Source organism: Salvelinus fontinalis, chromosome 1 (genome assembly GCF_029448725.1).
Source record: "Salvelinus fontinalis isolate EN_2023a chromosome 1, ASM2944872v1, whole genome shotgun sequence".
Taxonomy (NCBI): domain Eukaryota; kingdom Metazoa; phylum Chordata; class Actinopteri; order Salmoniformes; family Salmonidae; genus Salvelinus; species Salvelinus fontinalis.
Window position 1 is genome coordinate 42,263,910 of NC_074665.1, and position 24,456 is coordinate 42,288,365.

General features: G+C 42.1%; 1 protein-coding gene across 2 annotated transcripts in view; it reads right to left on the reverse strand.

Moving 5' to 3' along the window:
• The window catches only part of ngfrb (nerve growth factor receptor b), a 74,100-nt gene that overhangs the window by 25,572 nt on the left and 24,072 nt on the right, over nt 1–24,456 (reverse strand). The gene's annotated exons all lie outside the window — the stretch shown is intronic.

A 24,456-nucleotide genomic window follows, 5' to 3' on the forward strand; every position in this document is an offset into this window, starting at 1 on the left:
TCTGAATACTTTCCAAATGCACTGTATCCTCCAAACACCGGCTTCGAGGGCATTATCACTTTTATACAACGGGTTACCAACATATTCAAATAATGATTGACATATTTTCATTAAAAAGGTTATTTTGATAAATTTATTCATACTATTTTATCCTTCCACAAGATATAGTCCCGACACAAATCTAGAGTTGCTACCCAAGCCGGCTGGTTGTTCGTTCAGTCTTTTTGTTCTGTATGTATGGGAGCAACCCAGTCGTTCGTTCTAAATGGTGCATTGCCATACTGGCTGGCAACGTTCTTATCCCTCGCTTGCTAGCTAGCCAACTACGGCTAACTTACAGTCACGTCAAAAAGCCAAAATAACAGCAAAGTAGCTGCATTTCCATTTGTTTAAGCTGTTTTCTATTGACATTTATTTGGATACATCCATTATAATGAGGCGCGGTTTCACCTGGCATAGAAAATGTGCTCACTCGTCAGGACACATGTTCAGAGTAGCTAGCCAACAACACAGCTAACAGAATCACTTCAAACTGAAGCTGGAAAGATGGCAAACTTCAGTAGCAGCACTTTGTTTCATTTTACTTTTGGCTGAGTAACGCTGCCTGCCTGTCTGTCTTGTCCCGACTCATTCATTACTATGCTGGAGATCGAATTTGAATATTGAAACAATGTTGCAAATATCTGAGAGACAGACAGCAAGGCTCATACAAATCTCCGCTATTAAAAACTAAATTCAGTCTAAAAGAAATGTGAGATATTGTCTTGATGCTTTTTATAGTGGAGATCAAGTTTATAAATTGCATGGCTGGGCTGATGAGACAGTGGATTGCACAGGCAGATGGAAAAAAGTAAATAGGCATTTTAACATCATATATTTAGCCGGTAGTAACTTGTGGAATAGACACCGGCTGGAATGCGGTTTTAACCAATCAGCAGTCAGGATTAGACCCACCCGTTGTATAATTAAGCAATAAGGCCTGAGGAGGTGTGGTATATGGCCAATATACCACGACTAAGGGCTGTTCTTTGCATGACATATATCACAAACCCTCGAGGTGCATTATTGCTATTATAAACTGGTTACCAACATAATTAGAACAGTAAAAATAAATGTTTTGTCATACTCATGGTATACGGTCTGATATACCACGGCTGTCAGCTAATCAGCATTCAGGGCTCGAACCACCCAGTTGATAATTCCCAATAGGTCATTATGAATAAAACGTCACAATAAGTTTCAAAGCCTTCGATTTGCCTGCTGGGAGGCAAGGAGACCCCCATCTCCGCTAAAACCTTTGATAACTGCATGCCATTTTCAAGGGATTGTTAAATAAATGTTAACTATTAGTTGTAATATCATCAACACTTTTAGAGCGTAGTCAGAACTACACATTTCCGATTATTCTATGCAAACAATTGCGCACATTTGGCTCCATCATCAGAGTTATACAGCAAGTAACTGCATGCTTATCATGATCAGTAAACATCAATTGATCATGTAATTTCAGATACGTGAGGGTAGTCTTATGATATCTCTAAATATTGGCCACAATTAATTGGATATTTGAGTGAACTATACCTGACAAGTATGAGTGGTTTAGGTTAAAAACTTCTTGTCAATAGGGGGGCGCTGTTTTCACTTTGGAAAAAATCGTGCCCAATTTAAACGGCCTCGTACTCTATTCTAGATCATACAATATGCATATTATTATTACTATTGGATAGAAAACACTCTCAAGTTTCTAAAACTGTTTGAATTATATCTGTGAGTAAAACAGAACTAATTTGGCAGCAAACTTCCATACAGGAAGTGAAAACTTGAGAAACTTGAAACTTCCACTAGATGTCAACAGGCAGTGGAAGGTGGAATGGGGTGTCTAGCTTGATCTGAGGTCGAACAAGAGCTTTTGGAGTGACAGGTCAGCCATTTTGTCAGTTTTCCAAGACGCACGAAGGACCTCGACATTGTCTTCTGATAAGCGTTCGGTATACACGGAGAATATCTCCGGCTCTGATTTTATTTGATACATATTAGAAAAACATCATAAAGTAGGTTTTTTCAACCGAGTTTTATCAGTTTATTCAACGTTTATTGGGACTTTTGGAGTTTCCGTTCTTTGCGCCAAGAGAGGATGGGAATGTTAGTAACCTTGGCTAGCATTGTGGCGCGAATTCGACAAAAGAAATGGACATTCTAAAACCAAACAACGATTTATTCTGGACCAAGGACTCCTTGTACAACATTCTGATGGAAGCCAGCAAAAGTAAGAAAACATTTATGATGTTATTTCGTATTTCTGTGTAAAATGTTGACTCCTATTCTCTGCCGTTTTGGTGAACGCTGTCTCACAATAACGCAAGCTGTATGTTATGGTAAAGTTATTTTTAAAAATCTAACACAGCGGTTGCATTAAGAACCAGTGTATCTTTCATTTGCCATACAACAAGTATTTTTATGTAAAGTTTATGATGAGTTCTTTGGTCAGATTAGGTGAGTGTCCAAAATATCTCCGGACATTCTGGGAAAATGTTGCTACATATTCACAATGTATAACCACGATTGCAGCGCTAAATATGCACATTTTCGAACAAAACATAAGTGTATTGTATAACATGATGCTATAAGTCTGTCATTTGATGAAGTTGTCCAAATGTTAGTGATTAATTTTATATCTTTTGCTGGTTTTTGTAAAAGCTACCTTTGCGGTGAATAAATGCATTTGTGTGTTTGGCTATTGTGGCAAGCTAATATAATTCTACATTGTGTTTTCGCTGTAAAACACTTAAAAAATCGGAAATATTGGCTGGATTCACAAGATGTTTATCTTTCATTTGCTGTACACCATGTATTTTTCATGAATGTTTTATGATGAGTATTTATGTATTTCACGTGGCTCTCTGTAATTATTCTGGCTGCTTTGGTGCTATTTGTGATGGTAGCTGCAATGTAAAACTATGATTTATACCTCAAATATGCACATTTTTCTAACAAAACATAAATGTATTGTATAACATGTTATAAGACTGTCATCTGATGAAGTTGTTTCTTGGTTAGTGACTAATTATATCTCTATTTTGTCGGTTTTGTGAAAGCTACCTATGCGGTGGAAACATGTGAAAATATGCGGTTGTGTGTTCGGCTATTGTGGTTAGCTAATAGAAATACATATTGTGTTTTCGCTGTAAAACATTTTAAAAATCGGAAATGATGGCTGGATTCACAAGATGTTTATCTTTCATTTGCTGTATTGGACTTGTGATTTTATGAAAATTATATTATATGATATCCCTGTCCCGTTAGGCTAGGCTATGCTAGTCAGCTTTTTTGATGAGGAGGATCCCGATCCGGGATGGGTATCACTGAAAGGTTAACCAACTGTTCCCCATGCGCCGAAGACATGGATGTCGATTATGGCAGTTAGTATCAATTGCAGATCTCCTCTTATGGGAGCCGGCAGCATTGATAGTCTATGTTCGCTAGTTAGCTAATTAATTATGTTCTCAGATCTACTTAGCTAGCTAGTTCTTACTAGTGTCTGGGTGTCGGTATTTCAGAGCAAGTTCAACCATCATTTCCCCCCGGGAATGCTGTGCCATGATAGTGATGTGCCATGTAGTGATGTGATGTGCCATGACTATCAGAATAAAATGATATGATACCAAGGTAAAAGGCAGTTCGATTTGGCTGCTGGGGGTCAAGGAAGAAGTAGATCGATTTTTTTTATCAGTGGAATGCCCAATGGAAGCAGAGTATGATAGCTAAGAAAATTCTGGCGTTTGATTGCAAATATGCGGAGGGAGTCGAAAAGAGAAGTTGTATAAAACACCTGTCTGCGGATTACATCTTAAAACTAAGGGCATCCATGGGATCCATGACAGAGAGGGAGAAGCGTCCATGGACATGGGTAAGAAGAGTCTAGCTAGCTAAATTTTCAGATATTATAAGTTTCTAATTGTGTCTGAAAGTCATTTTCATTGCAAGTTAATACGTACTGTTAGCTAGCTAGCTAACATTAACTGGCAGGCTTTCTAGCTAACATTACGTGTATGGTCTTTGTAGTAATATTAATCGTATTTCAGAAAGCCAATTGTATTGCTAGTTATAGCCTAATGTTATCTAGTTAACTGCCTTGCTCAGGGGCAGAACGACAGATTTTTACCCTGTCAGCTTTCGGTTACTGGCTCAATGCTCTAACCACTTAAAAATGAAATGAAAATGATTGACATGGTATGGCCCGATAGTATTGGAGAAAAGTTTAAAAAACGGACCCCTGACCCCCGACACTGTACGTTAAATTGTGATGTGTCATGACGTAACGTACAGCACGCATAAAGCAACTCATTCTGTGTCGTACAGCCTCTCTCCACCAGGTGTAGCGCTTCACTCGCAGTAAAAAAAAATTGCGTCATCACTGCAAGCCATCACTCTCAAAAGCCGCGACAGCCGCTGTTTACTTCTGAAGATAACTTTAGCGACGCCCTAAAAACGCGATTCAAATTCGACATAACCTGTCTAGGATCAGCGTGGCGCCAGCGGCACACCCCCCCCCCCCCCCACTGAAAAACCAGTGCCGCGAAATTCAAAAAAAATATTTTTTTAAAATATTTAACTTTCACGCATTAAAGTCCAATACAGCTAATGAAAGACACAGATCTTGTGAATCCAGTCAACATTTCCGATTTTTAAAATGTTTTACAGGGAAGACACAATATGTAAAAATGTACATCTATTACCTAAAAATACATTAGCATAATCCACCATCTTTTATTTGTCCACCAACACCAGTAGCCATCACCAATTCGGCTAAACTAAGATATTTATAGCCCCTAACCAACAAAAAAACTCATTAGATGACAGTCTGATAACATATTTATGGTATGGGATAGGTTTTGTTAGAAAAAAGTGCATATTTCAGGTAGATGGCATAGTTTACAATTGCACCCACCATCACAAATGGACTAGAATAATTACAATGAGCAACGTGTTTACCTAACTACTAATCATCAAACATTTCGTAAAAATACACAGCATACACGAATCGAAAGACACAGATCCTGTGAATACAGACAATATTTCAGATTTTCTAAGTGTCTTACAGCGAAAACACAATAAATCGTTATATTAGCTTAGCACATAGCAATTAGCAGCCCAGCATTGATTCTAGCCAAAGTGAGCGATAAAAGTCAACATCGCCAAAAGATATTAATTTTTTCACTAACCTTCTCAGAATTCTTCCGATGACACTCCTGTAACATCACATTACAACATGCATATACAGTTTGATCGAAAATGTTTATATTTAGCCACCAAAATCATGGTTAGACAATGTGAAATGTAGACAAGCTGGTAAAGAAAAAGTCCTTGCGCCACTTAGACAGTGATCTACTCTTATACATAAATACTCATAAACGTGACTAAAAAATATAGGGTGGACAGGGATTGATAGACAATTTAATTCTTAATACAATTGCGTTATTACATTTTTTAATTTATCCTTACTTTTCAATACAGTTTGCGCCAAGCGAAGCTACGTCAAAAAACATGGCGTCCTAAGCCACTAAAATGTTTCGACAGAAACACGATTTATCATAATAAAAATGTCCTACCTTGAGCTGTTCTTCCATCAGTATCTTGGGCAAAGGATCCTTTCTTGGGAGAAATCGTCTTTTGGTGGAAAGCTGTCCTCTTGCCATGTGGAAATGTCAACTGCGTTCGGGATGAACTGAAAAGCGTGCCCAACTTTTCACATCGTTGCAAAAATAAATGTCCCAAAATCGCACTAAACGGATATAAATTGCTATAAAACGCTTTAAATTAACTACCTTATGATGTTTTTAACTCCTATAACGAGTGAAAAGATGACCGGAGAAATATAACAGGCTAAACTAACGCTTGGAACAGGTGCGCGCCGGTGTCCTCTAGGCTCATGACGCAGCTCCCAAAGAATGACTAGCTTCAGGGTTTTTTCATTTGTAGGGCCTGTGAACGCGCAATCGACCCCGTTGGAATCGTCATCACGTAAAGGCATCCAGGGGAAGACGTAAGAAGTGTCCGTATAGTCATAGCAACGACAGTGCCCTTTTAACTGACTTCAGAAGATTGGCCAACATTTCTCAAATCTGACTCCATGTCAGGGAAATTGCTGTAGAATGGGCTCTGTTCCACTTAGAGACAAAATTTCAACTCCTATAGAAACTATAGACTGTTTTCTATCCAATAATAATAATAATATGCATATTGTACGATCAAGGATTTTGTGGGAAGCCGTTTAAAAAATTTGCCGAATTAGCATAAATAGTCTAAACAGCGCCCCCATCCCCAACAGGATAAACATTCAAATAGGTAGGTAATGACACATTATATAAACTCTTTATAGTGTTTTGTTTACATTTAAGAGGTGATAAGTTTGACAGATCGGGTGAAAAAAGCAGTTTCACCGCAAGGCTTATCTCCCCTTTTTCCTATCACAAAGTAGGTTTCGCTTCCCCACCCGTAATTTTTTTAAAGACCCGATGGAGCTCATTGTCTTCTTCAATCACGCAGAGACGGGCAGCATGAAGGTCTCGTCAATGATTTTGCTGGAAATGGGAGAAATTGTGCTCTACAATAGTATTCATATTACAGTTGACCTGGAAGTATTTTGTTTTTGGGGTGCTAAAATAAGGTAAATTGTATGTTACAGCGTGATGTACAGAAGTGCGTTAGGTTACAGTAGCTATCTAGTAAACTTGCTAGCTACTTCCGTGGATGTTAAAAACATTTCAAATTTTTTTTTTTGCCATGGTATATTTAATAGTTATTCTGTTCCTAACAAACTACCCAGTCTCTTCCTGTGACAAGCATACCCCATAACATGACACTGCCACCACAATACTTGAAAAGCAAGGTGCTTCCACCAAGTAATAAAGAGATGTTCTGGAACTTCGGCAACGACGTATGTATTTTTTTACCTTCCTGCTTTGGGCTGGATGTGTCTACGTGTAGTTCATACATGCATAATCTATTAGCAGAATTACTATCTTATCTCAATTAGCCATGACATCCCTAGTTTGAACGCAACGGTTTTCTGGAAGCTGTGTGGCGCCATTTTGAGTACTGCAAGCGGGGCCCATGTAGCAAGCCTGCTAGCAATTAGAGTTCCAACCAACGAGCTTCAGCACCTCGTCATTTGATTGACAGCTAGCAAGACGCACATTGAGGATTTCCACAGTGGGGAGAAGCTGTACGGACACGCCCGGTGCCCAAATCTATGACGTATGTCACGGAGTTCAGAGTCGAGGGTGGAGACGAATGGATTCAGTTCAGTCAGTCATCCTGATAAACCCTTCCCAGCTAGTTTATCCTGGCTAGATGGCAACAGCAACATGGCGCTAGTTACAACTTGTAAAATAAAGCAAAGAGTTTCTTTCCAAAATGCTATATACCCATTTTAAGACAAACAATCATGTTTTTTAGCTAAATGCTATACACTGAGTGGACAAAACATTAAGAACACCTGCTCTTTCCATGACATAGACTGACCAGGTGAATCCAGGTGAAAGCTATGATCCCTTATAGATGTCACTGCTAAATCCACTTCAATCAGTGTAGATGAAGGGGAAGAGACAGGTTAAATAAGTATTTTGAAACAATAGAGACATGGATTGTTGGCAATTGACAAGGCAAAATATTTAAGTGTCTTTGAACAGGGTATATGGTAGTAGGTGCCAGGCACATCGGTTCGTGTCAAGAATGGTAACTCCGTTGGGTTTTCCTGTGTGTGTCAAGAATGGTCCACCACCCAAAGGGCATCCAGCCAACTTGACACAACTGTGGGAAGCATTGGAGTCATGGGCATCATCCCTGTGGAATGCTTTCAACACCTTGTTGATAGTAATATGAGATAGGTATGTAAAACATTTACATTTGACATTTTAGTCATTAAGCAGACGCTCTTATCCAGAGCGAACTACAGTTAGTGCATTTATCTTAAGATAGCTATGTGAGACAAACCCATAAATATACAGTATACGAACATTTCATTACAGCTAAACAATCAATATATAGTGGTTTGCAAAAAAAAAAACATTTTAATACACAACTAAAATCTATTAATAAAACATCTGAGAACAGAAATATTTTACAGACACATTCATCTCTGTTGAAAAAACATAAATCTGAAAAATTGGTGGATACAGCATTTTGGAAATAAGCTCTTCAAGCGATGTTTATTTCGATGGGCAAGGGAGAAATAACTTAACGTTATTGGTCACCATCTGGTTTTGGTCACCATCTCCAATTTGTACCATCCCACTTGATTTTTTTTCTAGTAGGATAGCAGCATATACGAGAAAATAACTTGTAATATTGGAAGTCACCATCTGAATGTCACAGTGATACAGTCTACACTGCTCAATGGGGATAGTTTGTGCTGCAAGCCGACAGCACAACAACACAGTGTCCTTTGCTCCCGCTTGCCTCAGTAAAGAAAGGGAAGTCCACTATACAGTATATACAAAAGTATGTGGACACCGCTTCAAATGATTGGATTTTACTATTTCAGCCACATCTGTTGCTGAAAGGTATATAAAATAGTGCACACAGCCATGCAATCTACATAGACAAACACTGGCAGTAGAATGGCCTTACTAAAGAGCTCAGTTACTTTCCACGTGGCACTGTCATATTATGTACTTTTCCAACAAGTCAGTTCGTAAAATTTCGCTAGCGCTGCCCCGGTCAACTGTAAGTGCTGTTATTGTGAAGTGGAAATGTCTAGGAGCAACAATGGGTAAGCCTCGAAGTGGTAGGCCACACAAGCTCACAGAACAGGACCGCCGAGTGCTGAAACGCGTAGCGTGTAAAAATTGTCTGTCCTCGGTTGCAACACTCACTACCGAGTTCCAAACTGCCTCTGGAAGCAACGTCAGCACAAGAACTGTTCGTCGGGAGCTTCATGAAATGGGTTTCCATGGCCTAGCATTTGCACACAAGCCTAAGATCACCGCAATGATCGGTGCAATGCCAAGCGTTGGCTGGAGTGGTGTAAAGCTCGCCGCCATTGGACTCTGGAGAGTTGGAAACGCGTTCTCTGGAGTGATGAATCACGCTTCACCCTCTGGCAGGCCGAAGGACGAATCTGGGTGCTACCTGCCCCAATGCATAGTGCCAACCGTAAAGTTTGGTGGAGAATGAATAACGGTCTAGGGCTGTTTTTAATGGTTCAGGCTAGGCCCCTTAGTTCCAGTGAAGGGAAATCTGAACGCTACAGCATACAATTACATTCTAGACGATTCAGTGCTTCCCAATATGTGGCAACAGTTTGGGGAAGGCACTTTCCTGTTTCAGCATGCACAAAGTGAGGTCCATATGGAAATGGTTTGTCGAGATTGCTGTGGAAGAACTTGACTGGCCTGCATAGAGCCCTGACCTTAACCCCATCGAACACCTTTGGGATGAATTGGAACACAAACTGCGAGCCAGGTCTAATCGCCCAACATCAGTTCCCAACCTCATTAATGCTCTTGTAGCTGAATGGAAGCAAGTCCCTGCAGCAATGTTCCAACATCTAGTGGAAAGTCGTCCCAGAAGAGTAGAAGCTGTTATAGCAGCAAAGGGGGGACCAACTCCATATTAATGCCCATGATTTTGGAATGAGATGTTCGACGAGCAGGTGTCCACATACTTCTGGTCATGTAGTGCAGCTAGATACTGTAGCCAATATCCGGCCAGGGTAACAGCTAAAGCACATTTATTGTAGTGATTTCACCGAAAATGTACAATTACAGCATTAATGTCTGTTATATTTTTGTAAAAAAAATATACAGGTCAAATGTTTTAGAACACCTACTCATTCAAGGGTTTTTCTTTATTTTTACTATTTTCTACATTGTAGAATAATAGTGAAGACATCAAAACTATGAAATAACACATATGGAATCATGTAGTAACCAAAAAAGTGTTAAACAAATGAAAATATATTTTATATTTGAGATTCTTCAAATAGCCACCCTTTGCCTTGATGACAGCTTTGCATACTCTTGGCATTCTCTCAACCAGCTTCATGAGGTAGTCACCTGGAATGTATTTCAATTAAAAGGTGTGCCTTTTTAAAAGTTAATTTGTGGAATTTATTTTCTTCTTAATGCATTTGAGCCAATCAGTTGTGTTGGTATACAGAAGATAGCCCTATTTGGTAAAAGACTAAGTCCATATTATGGCAAGAACAGCTCAAATAAGCAAAGAGAAATGACAATCCATCATTACTTTAAGACATGAAGGTCCGCCAATCTGAAAGATTTCAAGAACCATCCAGCGCTATGATGAAACTGGCTCTCATGAGGACCGCCACAGGAATGGAAGAACCAGAGTTACCTCTGCTGCAGAGGATAAGTTCATTAGAGTTACCAGCTTCAGAAATTGCAGCCCAAATAAATGCTTCACAGAGTTCAAGTAACAGACACATCTCAACATCAACTGTTCAGAGGAGACTGTGTGAATCCGGCCTTCATGGTCGTATTGCTGAAAATAAACCATTACTAAAGGACACCAATAAGAAGAAGAGACTTGCTTGCGCCAAGAAACATGAGCAATGGACATTAGACCAGTGGAAATTTGTCCTTTGGGTTCCAACCGCCATGTCTTTGTGAGACGCGGTGTGGGTGAACGGATGATCGCCGCATGTGTATTTCTCACCGTGGAGGATGGAGGAGGAGGTGTCATGGTGTGGGGGTGCTGTGCTGGTGAAACTGTCTGTGATTTATTTAGACAATGACACAACACACCTCCAGGCTGTGGCCTCCACAATACCTCCACAATCCCCCGACCTCAACCAAATTGAGATGGTTTGGGATGAGTTGGACCACAGAGTGAAGGAAAAGCAGCCAACAAGTGCTCAGCACATGTGGGAACTCCTTCAAGACTATTGGAAAAGCATTCCAGGTGAAGCTGGTTGAGAGAATGCCAAGAGTGTGCAAAGCTGTCATCAAGGCAAAGGGTGGCTATTTGAAGAATCTCAAATATATTTTGATTTCTTTTCCACTTTTTTGGTTACTACATGATTCCATATGTGTTATTTCATAGTTTTCATGTCTTCACTATTATTCTTCAATATAAAAAATAGTAAAAATAAAGAAAAAACCTTGGATGAGTAGGTGTTCTAAAACTTTTGATTGGTAGTGTATAATAAAACATTACTCAGGTAAAAACAAAATGATTCTGAACACTCCCAGAGTCCCAACTTCGGCAGGCAAGTTTCAAATTCTCGCTGATGTTTTCTAGCCACAAGCATAAACTAGCTAGATGGGAAGGGCTCTTCAGGATGACTGACTGAACTGAACCGACGGAACCAAATCTGTTCGTCTCCACGCGACTCTCCATGCGCAATAAACGTTATCAATTTGGGAATCAGGTGTGTCCTTATAATCTCTCCCTGCACAGTGAAAGAAGAATGCTGGCTTTGAAAAAATAAATACAAAAATCCAGTTTAATCAATTTTAAGATAACATTTGAAGGCAGCAACATGTCAAGACTGCAAGGGGTGGGTAGACTTTCACTAGCCACTCATAAATGTGTGTGTGTGTGTATATATATTTCAGTAGCTGGCCACACCTGAAAAAGCCCTGACCATTCTGCATTCCAACCTCTTGAATACTGTAGTCAACAGTGTTCCTAGTCTTTTACAGACTCCACAGTGGAGGGTTATGGTTTCAGGGCTGGAGAAAAGAGGGGTTTCCGACACAACCGTGTTTTTATTACATGTCATTACGCTTGAGTGGTGCCAAAACTGTAACGTTGCCTACCACAAGCCCAGTCCTGTCCTAGAATCCAACTTAACAGTTGCTTAAAAAGTATTTCAGAAATTGTGATATTCATTCATTGCTCAGACTCAGTGACAAAAAATGTACTTCCGCATGTAATGACGTAATTTCTGCCAATACAAATATTCTACGGCTTGCTTATGAAGGACTTCATAACAAACCGTCGTTGTTGCTTCCTCTCTCCTCACCTGATCTTTCTTTCTCTCTGGCTATATGGCTAGCTCTTACTTGGCTCTCTCTTTTTCTTTCTTTCTCTCTCTCTCTCGCTCCCCTTGACCTTTCTCATTTATCTGTGCACACACCCCTGTGTTTATTCATGTGCGGATGGACTTGTGCACAGGTGTTGCTGAGTGTGTGTGTGTGTGCGTGCGTGCTTGCACGCGCGCGTGTGTGTGTGTGTCTGCTCTGCGGCAGAATGTGATAGGCACTGCTAGAGGTCACCCGCCGAAACCTGAGAGTACAGAGGAGTAACTCCATCGCTTTTATCGACCGGGACACTCTTCTCAGCATCTGTTCCCCTTTCTCCTATCCTCTCTTCCGTCTCTCCCCTTTTAGCCTCTCTCCCTTTCGCTCTGCATCTGCACCACCCCCCTCTGTCTCTCTTCCTCTCTCTTCGCTGTCACTCCCTCCTCTACCTGTCTTCCCCTTGTTGTTTTCATCTGCAACCTCTGCTCCTCCTTTCACCCAAATGATCAAATGGAGGAATGAGGTCTAAAAAGTCAGGTATGTGCTATTGAACAAAGGTATTGGTATACATCGTTCATAAAATGTGTTCCTTAATAACCTGCTGGGGGAAAACGGAAGAAAACGAAGAGCCTTTTCTCCCAAGTAGATGTGGACTGCTGGAGAAGATTCAGAGGACCAAGGACCAACATTCATTACTGATAAATAACTACAAATAAAGACAAGAGTTCATATACCTTGAATATATAGCTTTGACAGAGGAGATGTGTCGCGCTGCATGAGGCAAATGGTGGTCACAGAAGATACTGACTGGTTTTCTGATCCACGCCCCTTTCTTTTTTTTGTAAGGTATCTGCATTCCCAGTCATGTGAAATCCATATTTTAGGACCTAATGAATGTATTTCACTTGACTGATTTCCATATATTAACTGTAAAATCGTTGAAATTGTTGGACGTTGCATTTATGCCATGCTCAATGCAGATATCTGATAACTATAGCATATAGCTGATAAAAATGACCTTTGGGAAGGGTTGGCCATGCTACAAGCAAGCCTACATACAAGCTTCCAACACATCATCCATCTATCACAGGGACTTGGCTACCAACTGGAAAATTGGCCATGAATGGAAGCGGCACGAGCCCCGGCACAAGTGTTGCGGTCATCCCTGGACCGAAACACAACGCTGCAATTAAAAAAGAAACTCCAAGAATTCTTCTTGGAATGTCGAAGGGCTGAATTTACAGAACATTCCAGAAAACGGCCACACTGCTCCATTCGTTATTTGTTATGAGTCCTGAACACAAGGAGACAATTCTTTGCATCTACATGCGTGGAATTTGGAGACTTAAAACTCCCTTCATCGGCACAAGGCTTGTATTGTGCTGAACAGAGAGCAATGGGGTTAAGGAGAGAAGGTCAACTGTGGCCATATAGCCCAAGTCAATAGAACTGATGCAAGGCCATAGAAGCCAAAAGTGGACTCAGAGGGGAGCCCGCGCTATGGCCTTACAATGGCACACTTTACAAAGACAAACGGATGGACGGACAGACAGATGTAGAGGCAGACAGACAAAATAGTCTCAAGTTATTAGGCCCGGGTGAGGGTCTCACCAGTCGCCTCAGCTTATTATGTGGTAATTCTCTCTCTCTCGTTCTCTCTCTTTCTTTCTCTCTCTCTCATTCGAATAAATCTGGCTTTTCACAAAATAATATTTTGGTCAAAACACATAGGCTTGCCTACATACGTATCATCTTAATCTGAGCCAGTTTGCTTCAAGCAATTTGAATTATTATGTGGATTATAATTAATTGGCATTTTTTTAGGGAATGATATATTTTTTTGTTAAGGCAAATCAAGTGGGACATTTTTACGTTGAAATTACAAACTTTGCAAGCCTTTTAAAACCTCCAATACACTACAAGTTTGCATTTCCTGCAGGACAATTCTGAGCAACAAAAGAATAATTAAGATCCAAATATGGCCGCAGCATAGAATATATGAAACGTGAGCCTTTTGGCTACACAAAGTTTGTGTTGATGCTGAAGAAGATGGATAGTGTGAAGAAAAAGACACCCCAGTGGGAGCTGAGGGGAGCTGAGCAGCACATTGGAGAAAGTGAGGAAGATTGTGTGAAGCATAATGCTGTTTGCAATGGCATGGTAGGAGAATCTGTCGCTCGCAGCCATTTCTGCTAGAATTGAATTCCGCGCTTGCGTCAGCTTGAGGTCAGACTCCATCATTCTAGGACGTTTGGCTGCTACAGCGCCCTCTGCACTTGCTGAAGTCCCCTCTGCACTTGCTGAAGCCCCCTCTGCACTTGCTGAAGCCCCCTCTTGCCTCACAAGTGCTGGGGGTGTAGGCCTGCATGTCGGATCAATCCACTTCTCGAACTGCCTGTAGGCTACATTTTATTCTGCGCTTGCATATTTGCATTCTGCCACAGTGGCATTACTTTACCGTAGGCCTACTAACTGTATTTCAAGGTTGTGTATACAGTTTCAGCATAAACAATATGCATAACCAATATAGTAAATGCGATAGGCTATTACAACAGCATACACTGAGCCATGATTATTGGTCATTATTGATCAGATAGCAGAGCAAAGAAGGCTACAGAGAAGCCAGAATTAGACATTGAATATAATTTAACAGTTCAATTTCACGTCATGCTGTTCATATCAATAATTGATTATAATTGACCAGTTTCTGGCAGTTATTTATCCTTGAAAACGGGAGTGGGTTTGGGCAGCAAGTCTCGGTAAATCTCTGTAACCCGGTTTCCACAAAAAATTGGTATATGGTGCTGGTTAGTTGATCACTCCTTTTCCCGATTTGTTGAGGGCAGTCTGTCAATCGTTAATGTCAACCAAACACAGGAAGGAAACAGCCTTAGCCCACCCCCCTACTCCCCCACCTACCCAACTAATAACAGAATGCACTTGGCCCGATGCTTCCTCCATTCCCTCTCCTCTGATCCCCACCTGACCTTGTGTACAATGCTCTGTCATGTCCAATAAGTCAGCCCATGAACCTCAACGTGTGTGTGTGTGTGTGTGTGTGTGTGTGTGTGTGTGTGTGTGTGTGTGCGTGCGTGCGTGCGTGCGTGCGTGCGTGCGTGCGTGCGTGCGTGCGTGCGTGTAGTAGTGGTAAAAAATATAGGTGGGTAAATAATGACCATTGTTCACAGTAAGTAAAGTACTGTATCACTCCCAAAACTTTCAATACATTTTTGCGCAAAAGGTGGGTAAACGCTTGCACCCCCCCCCAAAAAAAAGGTGGGTACGTGCGTTTAGCCTCCACTACACCACTGTTTGTGAACCTATGTTAATATACGTGTGCGTGTGTTTGTCGTCAACCTCTCCACTACCCTTGGCCCTGAGGCCATACATCCAGGTGCCCCAGCCTTGGGTTAGGGGCCAGCCCAGAACATGTTCAGCGTGTCTGGGGTATAATCCTAAGGAGGGAGGGAGGCCATGGATAGTGTCCTCCTCTTCCCCACTATCCTTGAGGTACTCAGCCAGTGCTTCAAATTGATAGGAACTGGACACGAGGACCTTTAGGACTGCTTACCCAGTCATGGTCCAAGAGAAAGCTGCTACAATAAGGCTAGCTTACCAACCTGTTTTAGCTATTGTATAGAACACACACACACACATATTCACACATGTACAGTATGTGAGCACACGTGCTACATGACCATATGCACACACACACACACAGTGTGTGCATGTAACAATAACCCTCAGGGCTCAACAGACAAACACATCTGTCACCCTGTAAACCGATCCTGTTATTAGCCATATTACACAGCACTTTCACGGCCCCCTCTTCCTTTGTACAGGGTGTACAGTGAAGTTGCCTCTAGACGCTGATCAGTTTTGCATTTTCCCCAGTAATGGTTGAGATTAAGATTGGGGGAGAAGAATCTGATTCTAGATCTACCTAGGGGAAACTTCACCCCGGAGCATTGTACAGCACCGGCATTCCATTGAGGATTAATCACATACACTCCACAGTAACATCACTTTGTCCAAAGTTGATTTACGAGCACACCGAAGATGTCGCTCTGACTGAGGCTTGGTTATGGTTAACTAGACTGTTTTCATTCATCGACTTCAACGTTGGAGCAATTTGAACCCGGCAGGAATTTTTGCGATTAACCCTTTGTTGTTTTCTCCATCTTAGTCATGTCCCTTGGGGAGGTTCTGAACCACTCTAACCTCCCAAACAGACCTCTGTCACATGATATGATAGCCTCCCATGGCTTACAAATTTTGACCTCTACACGGTGGCCTCACTGGCATGGATCAGAGTCGAAGGCATATTGCACTTTCCTTCAGATAACCATCATCATTTCACTTGAGACGCTACTGGTCGTCAACTCCACTTAGAAGGGACTAACATCAAGGAGGGAGCGTCTCAAATGGCACCTTAGTCCCTACATCGTGCACTGCTTTATATCTCTCAGATATAGGACAGACACTTCAGAACAAACTTACTTTTGGATGCCTTCTTCCATCCCCCCCCTTGAAGAAAGTATGCCTCCCACCTCTACAGAAATTCAGCTGTGGCAATATATTCCTTTTGATAATAGATATTCGGCTGTTTAAAGTAACTAGGATATTATTTCATCTACTGAGGTTGGATTTAATTGATCTGAGCGTTCTGTTAAAGTTTCTGGCAATGGTTTTACCATAGGGAAGGAAATATGTCTACTCCCAAATATTTAAAAAGGGAAACAATTGGGATTCCATAAGTAGAGATGGAAACCTCCATCGGGGTCTTGAGTGGCAGTACTGTAGGGCTTTAGATTAAGCTAAATGTGTCTATGATCTTCAATGCGTTTGGGAGCGATAGATACAATGTCTAGATATAAGGTAGTAAAATATTGTCTGCATATAATGAGATGAAGTGATCAGTAGATTTTATGGAAATGTTATTTCCTTCGATTGACAAATTGACAGGGCCAGGGGTTCCATGGATAATAAGAATAGCAAAAGCGAAATTGGATTGCCTTGTCTGCTGCTTCTAGTCATTTTCAATGGAGCAGAGCAGATATTGCCTGTTATAACTATGGATGAGGGATTGGAATATAGTATTTTAACCATATTAATTAAAATGGAGGCAATTCCCATCGGTTCCAAGACAGACCATAGATGTGACCATTCTAGTCTTTTTCTGCATCTAGAGACAATACATCCCAAGGAGCTGTTGTTTCTGATGAAGCATCGAAGATATGTAAAAGTCGACAGAGGTTATCCGAGGATAAACGCTTTTTAACAAACCTGCTTTAGTCCATGTGGACCAATTTGGGTACGTAAGTTCTTGAGACGGGGTGACAGTATTTTAGAAAACAGTTTAATATCTGTGTTTATCAAAGATAGGGGACGATAGTGAGAACACTGGGTGGCATCTTAACTTTTTGGGGGGGCGAAATTAGTGCTGTATTCACATCTCTCCCGAATGAACCTTTGTGAACAGCTGTATTAATTATTTAAAGCAATAGTGGACCTAATTGATTCCAACATTTTAAATATACCTCAGGAGGAAAACCGTCCCATCCAGGTGATTTGCCTTTATTGGTGATATGCCTTTATTGGTGCTCTATTGAGTTCATTGAGAGAGATTTGGGCTCCCAGCGAGGTGATATCTTCTCTAATAGTGCAAATGCAGTTGCATTATTTTTTTGTAAAACCTTTGGTGCCATCCCATAGAATCCAGGGGTCCGACTGAATTTGTATTGATCATTATGAATTAATTTATTTCAATTTCAAATTGATCGCAAAAATCCATCTTGTGGATCTTTTAGCAGATTCGGAAATTTGATGTTTGGCAGTAGTAAGCATGGTGGTCGACAAGCTCTTCTGTCTAATTTCTATTTTCTTAATTAAAGAAAATAGAGGAGTAGATAATAGTATGAAATTGATTTGTGAGAATGATTTACGCCTGCTTGAATAACTGTACTCTTTTGCTTCAGGATTATGTGCTCGCCAGGCATCAATGAGGTTGTAATCAGAGAGTATATGCTAGAGAGCCTTGGTTGCGTGTGGATTGAAGTTAGTCTTACTATGTCCAAAATGGCTTTCATGACTGTCCCAATAACAAGATGGAATTCAGTTAATCCTAACAATATGCTGTTCAGAGAATTAAAAAAACATAGAATCATATGAATTTGTAGCATGCACATTAATTAAGGCAATTTTCTTTCCATTTAAAGAAGGAGACTTTGCATTCTTGGTCTTCACCTTTACCCAACATGTGCATTTTGAGTTTCTTATGTATCGTTATGGTTACACCTTTAGTTTTGTTTGGGGTTGATGAAAAATCAGCCAGTTTGTACAAATGGTTCTCTATTCTATGTGAATCCTTTTGGAGCAGGTGTGTTTCTTGGAGCGTTGCTATATCAACAGGGTTTCCTGCTAGAAGATCAATGCAGCTGGAACCTTTAATAGGACAGTTTAGGCCTCTCAAATTCCAAGATAGAATAGCTAGTGTTGCCATTGTTAAAAAATATATATATATATTATTAATAATGTCATTGTTATCTTTAGTGTTAATAAGCTCATGGATGTGAAACAAAAAGCAGGACCCACAGGAAAACCCACCCATTGGGCCATGGTCAAAAGAAGTGCACTGTACAGTATAGGGAACATGATGCGATTTGTGACACTCAGAGTATGTTCTATATGATCATCATTGTGTTCTAAGGAGAGGACTGGTGAGAGTATTCCTTCTCAAATCTTCGATATACCACTAACAGTAATCCCTTTGGTAATGAGGGGGAAATTGGATTTTCACAGCAGCTATTGGCGGAACTAAGGTCAACACAACCATTTCTCAACCATCGCAGATCTTTTTTCAACTCCCTCCACTTTCATGAGCTGCTGGAATGCCGAATCATCCCAATGGCCGACAAAAATATACTTCGCAAGACATACAAATAATGAATTGGATACAGTGTAAATGTCAATGGACGGACACAATGGTTTTTCTGATGCCTTCTATTTTGAAATGCGCTGATCTCTCTCACCGCTTGAGTTACAACAAGAAGCAGTGTCTCCCCCTTCCTACTCTCTCTCTCTCTCTCTCTTCTCTCTCTTTTTCGCTCTCTCGGTCTCTCTTTCTCTCACTCACTCTATGTCTCTCTCTCTCCACCCTGCTAACTAGGTTCCGGCAGTAAATAGCCTTAAGGCTGCATCAACTCTATAGCCTTAAGGCTGCATCAACTCTATAGCCTTAAGGCTGCATCAACTCTATAGCCTTAAGGCTGCATCCACTCTATAGCCTTAAGGCTGCATCAACTCTATAGCCTTAAGGCTGCATCAACTCACTCCACATCCTTAATGGATAAGGACATCTGGCAGGGATACAGATTGAGAAGTAATGATGAATCATGTGCTCCTTAAAACGATTAGATCAGATAGTAAGAGTGCATGATTAGGTTAGATTCAAGAGTAATATATGATGATGAGGACGAAACACAAAACAGTGGTCTGCGAAACTTCATGCCTGGAATGAAAATCGAGATTAAGATGCTACTGGTAAGTGCACTACTGTAGAAGCCATCTGCAGACTGCAGAATTACATCAGACTCTGAATCATGTTCATAGAGGACGTGGGTTCACAGAGTATTTATTTTCTTTCAAATGTGGAGTGTTTGTTTGAGCCCACCTCGCCACTCGCCTCCCTCCTTAGGCCGTCCTGAGGCAGAGCCTGAACCAATGGAGATATGGTTTCCACCAAACCCTTCATGCGTTCCATTACACTGGTTGGCTGTTCCTCATGTGTTGTTTTTACCTCTATAGTGGATTCTAGTGCCGCAGGGAATTTCATCGACCAGGCCCTCGTCTCCTCCATGAATATCACCTCATACCCGCTCTCCTCTTCCAGTCCATTCCCTGGATAATCGACCTGTGGGATCAGGCATTATCACACACGTCACAGCACCACTCACCTTCACCGTGGGATCCATACACCAGGAGAGCCTTCCCTTCCTCATCATCACCGCACCAGTGAACAAAGTTATCCTCGGCCTCCCGTGGCTCCAACGTCATGACTCCACCATCTCTGGTTAAGGATGGAAATTACAGACCGGGCACCAGGATGTCGGAGGACCTGCTTTCCCTTGCCCTGATGTTTCAAGTCGGTTGAGAGTCCTGTGGTTGCCCTCGAGCCCGACATCCCGGAGGTTTACCAGGATCTCTGGGAGGTGTTCTCCAAGACCCAAGCCACCTGTCTCCCTCCTCGTTGCCTCTGGGACTGTGCCATCGACCTGCTAGAATGTTCTGCGCCATCGAACAGCCGTGTCTACCCTCTGTTGGTGGCTGAGATCGAGGCCATGGAGGAGTACATCCAGGAGGTTTTGTCCACTCATCCACATCTCCTGCGTCGGCAGGCTTCTTCTTCGTGACCAAGAATGATGGGGGTCTGCTTCCCTGCATCGCTAACAGAGGTCTCAAGTCCATCACCACTAAGTACCGCTACCCTCTCCCGTTGGTACCGGCTGCCATCGAATAGTTCCATAGGGCCTGTTTTTTTTACGAAGCTGGACCTGCGGAGTGCCTACAATCTGATCCACATCCGGGAGGGGGATGAGTGGAAAACGGCCTTCAGCACAACGTCTGGGCACCACGTGTACTTGGTGTCTGCCTTATTGATTAGCCAATGCTCTGTCAGTGTTTCAGGCATTCGTGAACGAGGTGGTCCGGGACATGATCGAGCCCCAGGTGGTCGTGTATATCGACGACATCATGGTCTACTCGGCCACCTTGGAGGATCACATCGCTCACGTCTGAGTAGTCCTGAGACGCCTCCTGGATAACCGCCTTTATGTTAAAGTGGAGAAGTGTTTCACCTCCGCCCCGTTGCCCAAAAACCCCAGATCCCATGATGCCCTTCATGATGGATGTGGATGCCTCAGAAGTGGGCATGGGAGCAATCCTTTCCCAACGCCAAGGTAACCCACAGAAATTGTAACCATGTGCATAGTTCTTAAAGAAACTGTCTCCTGCAGAGAGGATCTATGACGTCGGCTACCAGGAGCTCCTTGGAGGGCGACAAGGAGCCATTCCTCAATCTCACCGACCACCTGGAGTACATATGGACGGCAAGGCGGCTGAACCCGCACCAAGCAAGGTGGGCCCTTTTCTTCACTAGATTCAACTTCACACTGTCATATCGCCCAGGTTTTAAGAACATCAAAGCCGATGTCCTGTCCCGTCTACATGACTCGGGATAGGTACCGATCCTGAGTGCGCCCATCATTCCACCCTCTCGAATCGTTGCTCACGTGCTTTGGAACGTAGACGTGGATATCTGCCAGGCTCTGCAGAGGGAACATGCGCCTGCTACCTGCCCTCCGGAGCGCACCTACATCCCTACGGGGGTAAGGAATCGGCTGTTGACCTGGGTACACACAACCCTCGCCTCTGGACACCCAGATATTACCTGTACCATTCAATCTCTCTTCACTAAGTACTGGTGGCCCACCTTGACGCGGGAGGTCGCCCGCTACACCTGCTACTCCTGCTCCGTATGTGCTCAAACCAAATCTCCCCGGCACGCTCCAGCAGGGAAACTCCTTCCCCTTCCCGTGCCTCAGCGGCCTTGGACCCATCTGTCCACAGACTTTGTCACTGATCTCCCCCTTTCTGATGGTTTTACTACTATTTTGGTTGTTGTTGACAGATTCTCTAAATTCTGCCATTTACTGTCACGCCTACTCCTGCTCAACGTCGCCGGTCTACTAACCACCGGCCCTGGCAACCATCATTACGCATACCTGCTCCCCATTATTACGCACACCTGGACATCATTATTTCCTTGATTTCTCTCCCTTTATTTAGCCCTCAGTATAAATCAGTCACGAGGTAGTATTGCTTTCATTCACATTCTGTACGCTTCTCATGTTTTCTTCATTTGTATTTGTCATTATTAAACTCACATTCTGCACCTGCTTACTGACTCCCGAGGATTATGTAACATTATTCAACTGTACATGCTGATATAGCTTCCTCTTACGCAAACTCAAGCACAACTATATATCAATTACAAAGGAATACAATAAAAAAATAGCAGATTTAGGCATTGATAAGCGCCTAAATTGGAACGGAGTGGCTGTACAGTATCATGCTATAAATGACGTCAGAGCTCAGACCATGCGTTTCACAGCACTGTATGGGTTTTGACTGACAGCCGTTCTGAAGTTAAGCACCGCACAGTACAATAAGTTGCCCCCATCACTCCAGCAAATAGGGAAACTTTTGCAAATGTTTTGCTGTCTGAGTGAGGGAACTGCTGTAAATTAGGACTCTATGTATTTTGAAAGATGAGACGTTGACGATTATAATAAATACAGCTTTGATGTCCTACAAGCAAGCCAAACACCCGAGAGTCTAAATGAGCACTTCACATTTTCCTATAATAAAACGCATGTCATATACACTGTCAACGTTTATGATCACTATGTTTGATGTATAGTTACAAGACGACATGGCTTCATACCCTGGTTTATTGTGAACAGAATGAATTTTAACAATAGACAACCATAGGCTCATTCTGTTTCTCTGAATTGCATTGTGAAAGCCTAACACTAAGATCATATTTTATAATTTAGCTATTTATGTTGGCAATAGAACACGCTTTCAAATGATGCCCACCTGACCCAGATTTCGATTTATAATGGGCCGTTTTTGGATAAACAACAAAAGTAATTGTGTGATTGCGGGGATGCGGGGCTGTGTTCCAAACAAAACAAGTGTGCCTGCCCTAGTTCCTCAACGACACGGCTAGGAGAGCTCAAAAGGGCACCTTATAGTTAGAGCCATGAAAGTGCATTGAAATGACGTAGGAAGTCCGCACACTTTGGTGTGGCCACTTGGAGACGGCAGTTAGTCCTCTCACTCAAACCCTTTGTTGCACCTACCCCACATTTTCCAGGAATAGTCTTATCATGTTACTGAATGTATCCAGACTATTTTTTCAGATTTCGTTATCAACAAATGCGGCGAAAAGTACAGTCAATATGAAATGCACATATAATCAAATGTCTAATGTTTGGATTCAGTCTTGTGTCAGGTGAACTGTTGTGTCCTCACCTTGAGTCTAATAATTTTCCCATAATCTCCTTTCAATTGCTACCATGCTTTTCGTATTTCTTCTGTAAGACACATTTTAATCTAGCACTATCCATACAGGCCAATCCCCACAAGTGTAACGGGTTCACTCATCTTCTGTAGCTCCCTCAAATAGCCCAGCATGCCTCTTGGGCCATCAAAGAGCCGGTCGCACCAAAAAGGGATCATGGGAGAGGACAAAAGACTTCCTTTAGTCCTGGTCTCCTTCCGTCTGCAGTACGCTACCGAAATAACGCCATCACATCCCCCAGCCTCCCTAAAGGCCTTTCCATGACTGTTCAATAGACTCCCTTTATAATAAGCTCACATAAAGCATCGATTTAATCCAGGGAGGAAGCCATTGAAGACATTGAAATCTGCGGTGATGCTGATCATGGGGAATTCCAGGTTTCGGAGGACTGCGATGGCCACCGGGCGAAATGATATAAAAGTAATTCCGAGCCAATAGTGATCGTGACCTTTCAAGTGGCCCCAGGAGACACAGAGGGTGGTCTTTGTGGTCTTTGTTTGGGATGAGTCTATGTGGACATTGAGACGAGTATGGAGTGGTAGTTACATCTCTAGCCCAACAATGTCCATATTGTGGTGAGGGAGATAGAGATATTATCTGATAGAGTCATATAGGGCTGATATAGTGCAGGGTTAGGGTTAGCACTGCGGATGATGGTTCTTTATACAATATGCATCATTGATTGACAACACAATACAATGGCTCCAACTCATCTCTGAATGTCAAGAAAAGTATGTGCTGGATGTGAACCGATGTACAGTGTGTGTGTGTGTGTGTGTGTGTGTGTGTGTGTGTGTGTGTGTGTGTGTGTGTGTGTGTGTGTGTGTGTGTGTGTGTGTGTGTGTGTGTGTGTGTGCGTGCGTGCGTGCGTGCGTGCGTGCGTGCGCGTGTGCGTGTGCGTGTGCGTGTGTGCGTGCGCCTGCCTGCGTGTGGCCTCTGTTTTGGTCTCTCACTCGGTGTGTGAGCTAACTCTAATTGCTTCCCGATCTCCCCATATTACAATACATCCCGGTAACATTAGGTAGCTGACGTACAGTAGTGTTAGCTCTCCGTCTCTCCTACCTTGACATTGCAAGCTACTAGATGTGTGAGCTAGTCATATGTGTGCCATGGCTTTGTGTGTTGTTTTCTCCCTTTTCCTGATTTGTGCTTCATTTATTTAGTCCACATGTGTGGTTCGTTTTACAGTTATCACTATTTAAATAGGCCTAAACTATTTATTCATATATTACATATTTTGCTTGAAATTGATAAACCTTTTTGTTGTGTTTGTCTGGTTAAGTGAATGAGGGAATGAGCGAGTCAAGTAGTTGCCCGAAATGG